Genomic DNA, 7,173 nt, shown 5'->3' with positions numbered 1-7,173 from the left:
TTGGCAAGCTTTTCTCTTTAAGACAAAAATAAAAAAATATGATCAAATGCCCCTTTCATGTGGAACAGAGGCTGTTTTTGAAACTTCTTCCTCCCTCTCTCCCTCTGTTGCTTCCGTCTGTGAGTAAATAGATCAAAAAAGGAGGCGCAGATTTATATTCTAGTTTTGAAGCATTCCGTAATTGGACACATTTAATTGATATCCCTCAAGCCCCATAATTATAATGTAAAAAGAATGAGATGGAAACACAGTCCTCTATAATGGAAATGCCTTTTTTTTTTTTGTACTTTCGAAAAAATGAATTAATACTTGATGAAAAAAATGTGTCAAAAAGGGAAGAGAAATAAAGTTTATGATGCATTTTTCGCCCGTGAATGGCAAGTATTGATGGATAATTTTGGTGTGTATCATTATGTTCCGTAATGGAGTCCTTGTGAGGCTGGAATGGACCCTTGTGAGTTTCGCTCTCCGGGAGCTCGTACTCTCTGATCTCTCCTCCTCCCTGACAAGGAGCTATCACTTCCTTTCCCTGATGGTGAAGGAATGGTGCGCAGATAAGACTTTCTCATCTGCAGTGTGTCGTTTTTGACACGCCGCAGATGACTCGGTTGGACTCCAAGAGATGGTTAATTGAAGGAGACATTAAAAACTCACTACTGTCAATCTGTATCTGGGGTTTCTACAAATAGAAATGATTTCCAAGATCTTACCATCGGGTGCTGGCGACGCACGGATAAAATTAATGTCGGTATTTACATTGTGGGATGAGTGGAAATTAATTATGGATCCATTGAGACAAAGTGAGTCAAAAGTATGAATGTGGGAAGAACAGTTTTTTAACTGACTATATTAATCAAGATAATACAGATGGATATAAAGCACTTAAACTGATACATTTCCAATCCAGCTGATCTCACTCACGCTAATGGTCAGCGGGAAGGGTGAAGTACAAGAAAAACCAAAAGATCAAAAATAAATCAAGCTCTTGTCTGGCAACCTGTTGAGCGAATAAGTTCCAAGTCACAAAAGATCAACTTTCCATCCGTCTGTCAATGTGGCGCAGTCTCACTTAAGTGCCACAGCTCTGGCACTGGAGCTTGGAGGTTAAAATTAAGGATACAGAACCCAGCGCTTCAGCCATCAGAGCTGTCGCCCATATGCAAGAAGGACTAAATGTACCAGTATGGACAAATGTGCCGAGACGTCCTCAATTGAGACATATCTTTTCCCACAAAAAACTGATGCAACCCAATGACAAATGACCAAAGTGGAATATTGAGAAGACGGTCGACCCCGTGATCACACCTCTGTGCTCTTTATCTGTCAGTGTCGTGAACAAGAGGGAGAAATTTCCATCGGGGCAGACAGGGAGAGGAAAGAAATGACACTTTTTCCTTTTCTCAATTCCTCTGCAGGTGCCGTGATACCCGGCTTCTATAGGGAGCTGAGCGTGGTGACAAGAGGCTAAAGAGGGCTGAGCGGCACCAAAGAGACGAGACCAATTTCAATGCTCTTGATCCCCTGACCCCCAGAGCCCGGAGAGAGTCTCTCAGGGAGTCCCGACCGAGTGCGCCGAGGCCAGGCGACTTTGAAGTTGGGGCAGGGAGGCTGGGAGGTTGGTACTGTAGATCAGCTGAGGACTGGAAAATACCGCTTTGAGTGTATATGTGTGTATATATATGTGTGTGTGTGTGCCCCCCGGTGTGTATTTGTGTCGGTGGAGAGGAGTGGGAGGGTTTGAGGTAAATGACAGTAACATGGTTACATTCTCGGATGAAATGGGGGACAGAGGCAAACGGGGGCATTTCCTGCGCCGACAAGGCCGGCTTGTTTGTTGCTGCCTAATGAGCTCTCGGACTCCATTAATGAGAGGGACTGAATCCATTATCATCATCATTTCAAAAGAAGCCCTGGCTCTAAACAGCTCTCCACATTAACGAGACTTACCCTTGTCGCGCCATTTGATCAGCAAAGGCAGCAGGGGTTTTGACTAACACACACACACACACACACACACACAAGCAAACCCTTCCTTGCTAACACAACACACCCTTTATGCAGCCTTGATGTGAACGCATATACACATGCAAACCATAGACTGTAAATACAGATGGAGGAATTGTCTCATCTTCCTCTGACTATTTATCAACAAAGCTAAAATATCCTGGATATGCTCGGCGTCATGTTGTGCATTTGGAGCCAGAGTAGGCGCTGTAGCGATCGGGGGATGAAGCCACAGTAGCGAGGTCTTGTTTATGCAAGCGCTCGACCAATCGCGAGTCGGTCTCAGTGGTCAATCATGACGCTTTTACTGCATCACGTAATAACAATAATTAACACTTCAACATGCTTAACATAAGAATAATAAGATCTACCTAAAATGACAGAAACCAACTTTGGGGGGAAAAATCATTTAACGTGTACAGTGTATGTACCGTTAATATGGAGGAAGTGGGATTTATGAGCTATACTGCAGGCGGCCACCAGAGGGCAATACAGACGCTTCGGCTTCACTTTCGGCGACGTCAATATTTATGAACTTTCTAAATACAGTCATTCGTTGCTACTTTAGTGAGGAAATAAGTGACAGCTTTGAACAAGGAGAAAAGGGAACTTTACAGCTATGATACAAACTAAGAGCAGGATGACATGCTCGATGAAGGGCAGTGTGTGTGTATGTGCGTGTGTGTGGGGGGGGTGGTGTAAAACCAAATGGGGCACCCTCGAGGAGCATGGAGCAAAAAAAATAAAATAAGGTCGTGATTCATAAATAAACACAGAGTGCGTAGTGATATAATGGCGTGCCAGCAGAGAGGGACAGATTCCATTTCCGTCGCCTTCACCACCTTTTCCAGCTACATCAAAGGACCAATTAAGGTCCCAGTGAAGCTGGCCGTCAAGGCTGCAAGTGGAGGTCCTGTCAGCGTTAGCCTGCCCTCAGCGCTGCTGTCTCTGTCTCAACTTCACACTGCTGACACTAGTGACAAGGACCCCTTACTGAACCTGCCTGCTCGCCTGCCTGTCTACCTCGATTCTGGTTACCCCGATATATGCATTTCCCTCTCTCTCTCTGTAGTTTTGCTCTCTTGCTCATCTCACCCCTCTTTGCCCCCCGCTCTTCTTCTCGCAACCTGTACTCCTCTCTCAAAGTTTTCGGTCCATCTCTTTTTTATCTTTCTGTATCTATTCCCTTTTTGTAAATGTACAATATTCGGCCATTTGGGGTATCTCAATCAAAACAAAAGCTTCAGAAATGAAATATCGTGATCCCTTAGAAGTGACCAATAAAAACAGAGGAAGGGAAAAAAGCCACAGGTAAGGGCACGGTCGCACATCTGCGAATACGAAGCGAATATCGCTGGTCAAAGTTCACTTAAGTTGAACTCCACACGAAGCCCGGCTGTGATTTGCCTTACCACAGGAAGCAAATATTTTTTAAGTTTTGCCACTGCGACATTCGCGGATATGTGATCAGTAAAAATGAAATGTCCCGTTAACCTAAATGCCTTTGAACATTGTTGAAAAAATTTGGGATAATTACAGTACACACGTCAACAAAATATAAGAGTAATTTTTTGTTGTTTTAATGAAGAACTGCTACGTCTTATATCTTTAAAAGCTTTAAATGTGGCAGTTGCACAGCGCCACCCGTCAGTGGTACAGTACAAGAGGCTGGCAAATAGCTTTCTCAGAACTGAGCATATATGGAAGAAGAAGAAACAGTCGCTCTCCCTCCTTCTCTCACTCCCCCTTAGTTTGATAACTTCTTTGTTGCACCATTCACCCTCCCATGTCCTCCTCATGTATCTTTGGAATTACTGAAATGTTAACGTGCCTTTGCTGCCTTTGATATTTAAGACAAAAGGGTACAGATGTGCGGGCTGCACGCACACAGACACAGGGCCAACTGGAAATGGGAAAAGGAGCTTTAATCTCATTCTTTGTCATGCTCCAAAGAGTTCCTCCTCCCTGTGTATTTTTCTGAATCTCTTTGGTTCATCCTTCGCCTACCTCTCTGCCCTTTTCCGCTGAAAAATTCCTGCATTCATAATGGCACGGCGCAGTGCGGCGCGGAGGGGTGGGCAACAATTAATGGGTGGCTGTTTTCGATCCACTGCGCACATTGTGCCTTCTACGACTGATTGCATCAGCGAAACAAACCCATGACAGGAGGTGTTATATTTCTGTGACAGGAGAGCGGGCACAGAGGAATGAATTGCGAGGAGAGATTAAGAGTTTTAGCAGTCGAGCCGATTAAACAGCAGAGCCACAGAGTGAAAGGTACGACTTTATAGAAGCTGTATTTAAGTTTACATTTGGTATGTTACTGGCAAACAAGCCAGTTGTGACGATGACTGATACGTCGCAATATCAGCCGTTGTATCGTTGTCAGTTTCCTGGCATAGTTCCACCCCGAGGACAACAATGATACCGTGGCACAAAGGCAGCCATGCTAGTCTCTGTCTGTGTATCTGTTCAGCGACTCATCCCCCTCCCTCATCCCTCCCTTTGGTATCTTTCTAGTGCAGTGGCCTCCGTTTACCACCATAACCCAAATTAGCTGGGCAGGCGTTATCCTCTCCATCGCTCTGTGCCGCTAGGAGAGAGAGAGAGAGAGAGAGAGAGAGAGAGAGAGAGAGAGAGAGAGAGAGAGAGAGAGAGAGAGAGAGAGAGAGGTGGAGGGGTGTGGGATCGTGGGGGTAAAAATGTGGCAGAATTTCCTTTCTGCCTCTGTGACAGCGCTATCTGACAGCGTTTTACATCTCCCCTGCTCTCTCTCCTCACTCCACTCCACTGTCAGACAAAGAAATTAATACCCCCAGTGACTGTGTTTTAATTAAGCAATTTCATGCAAATTACACATTTTAGATTGTCAAATAATATACTGCGCAAAATTGTAGGCAGGCTGATCTGATATGCATGGAGTGTTATTCTTCCAGGCACTGTGCATACATGGAAAATGAACAAAAATGCTAATTTCTAATCTATTATGCAAACAGTGGAGATACTTACATAGATTTGCACGCCTTTCTCAGATAAATACAGCTCTTGAATTCTATGTATAGAATGACTGGGTTTCTTAAGCAGCCGCTGCCATTGTTATTTATCTTATTTTGTCTTTATTTCAATCGGATCTCCTTTCACTTTCCAAGCAAGGCGCTGTGTATTGTTTATTCCCATAAGCTGGGGTCTGTGCAGCAGGATAACATAAATAAGGTTTATCATTAAACACTGTTTCAAGATCTCATTGACAATGAATAATTACGAGAGGACTGTCTTACAATCAAAGAGCAACTTGACACTGAGAAAAAAATTCCTATTTGAATATTCTCTTTCCTAATACAGTCTAATGAAACATAGAGCCCTAACTAATATTAGTAATCCACACTGCTCTCCATCTTTTCCCATTAGCACATTGAACTTATTTGAATTCATTATAATCCACAAGCCTTTTAGTACACTAGAATCAGTAATGATGACAAAATGAATATAACATTATACTTTATTATAGCCGACTTGATTTAATCCGGGGTTGCTGCCACACGAGAGTCTTCAGAAATGCCCCTCTTGAAAACCACGGGTGTCAAAAGTCAGCATGCGCAGGTAGTGGGGCAAGAAAAATAAAAAATAAAAGCAATCCTTATTAACTGAAAGCTTGAGGAGGGGTCTTGCTGTGTCTTTGTGATTCAGATCCATTTAATCAAAGGTTTGTTTCTATATGCTGCCACTTAATAGTGTATATTACTGCATACAATGAAGCCGCCATTAATTGCAGTCCATCCAGTGCCCCCTTCCATTTTCTTCTAAAGAGAAGAAAATAGCAGGATAAGAGTGGGAGAAGGCGAGGCTAATGGTAGGGTATGGGAGAGTTGTTGACGTGCTTTCTGCATATTCGGAGCAGTGTGCCTTTCAATGGTCGCACGTTCATACAATAACCAAGACTTCGTTTTTTTGAGCTGTGATACAATAAAGTCTGGATCAACAATGGGGAGACATGTTCACCATGCACTCTAAAACATTGTGGGGCAATTACAGGAGCTCTGAATATTCCTGCTCAACATGACGCTGCTCACAGGTCTCTCGGCTGTGCTCCCCCCCGCTGTGAGGCCCTTTTTATATTATACCGCTCATCTCACTGAAGTCTACCCGGGTCCAGGGCCACCGGAAGACGGCGGTAACAAAACAAGCTTCTTGAACTCCTGCGTGCTTCATCTAAAGAAATGGCGGCTTAAGACTCGGTGAATGCCGTGTGGCGTTGGAGGACAGAGAGGGTGAGGGGGAAAGTAAGAGGACGAGGCAGGGAAGGAGGGAGAAGAAACGATATAAGAGAAAGAAAGATAAAGGTAGAAACTCGATAACTATTCACTTCTAGCATGCATCTGTTGGTCAACGTCAATAAACAGCAAGTGCACTATTTACATTATTTATTGTTCGGTAATTGCCTTCACCAAGGAGGTTACATTTTCACTGGTGTTTGTTTGTTTGCTTGTTTGTATTATTTAGCAGATTTATGCAAAAACTAGGAAGCAGTAGGGTTTGGGGAAGAAGCCATTAAATGTTGGTACTGGTCCAGATCAGGGGGCAGATCCAGAATCATTTTTTTTCACTTTGTTAAACGTTGCAAAACTGTTTTTCAACAATTGCATTGATTTCTCAGAGGACCTTCTTCTAATGGATATTTATAAAAAAAAAAATCAGGTCAGGTGGCGGATTCCAGGAATATTTTTTTCAACGTCTCCAACATTTCATTTTGTGAATTACTAAAGAGAGAATACAAGAATCTTGATGATAAAAAAACGTGGCCTATTTATGGGATTGATTTGGTGCAGTTTGACTTTTGGGCCTTGGCGGAGGTATTCGCTGTCTGAGTGCCATTCTAGTTTCATATGCACTTAATAGAATTATTTAAATGTTTTATTAAGCATGGTCAATCAATCAATCAGTTCTCAGTAAGTAAATAGTTAAAGCACACAAACAACTGCAGAGTAATCTGTCCTTTCAGTCGACCCTTCTCAACCTCCTGTTCACTTTTCTCTCTCTCATCTTTTCCCTTATCTTCTTTTGGTCTACTTTCTCTCCCTCTCAATTCCTTCTCTTTCTCACCAGCCACACTGAGGCGCTACCCTCCCATTCCCTCCAACCTAAACAGTAACTTGATAGAAATTCAAAGCC

This window comes from Hippoglossus stenolepis, chromosome 22 (genome assembly GCF_022539355.2).
Source record: "Hippoglossus stenolepis isolate QCI-W04-F060 chromosome 22, HSTE1.2, whole genome shotgun sequence".
Lineage (NCBI taxonomy): Eukaryota > Metazoa > Chordata > Actinopteri > Pleuronectiformes > Pleuronectidae > Hippoglossus > Hippoglossus stenolepis.
Note: the sequence above shows the minus strand (reverse complement) of the source record.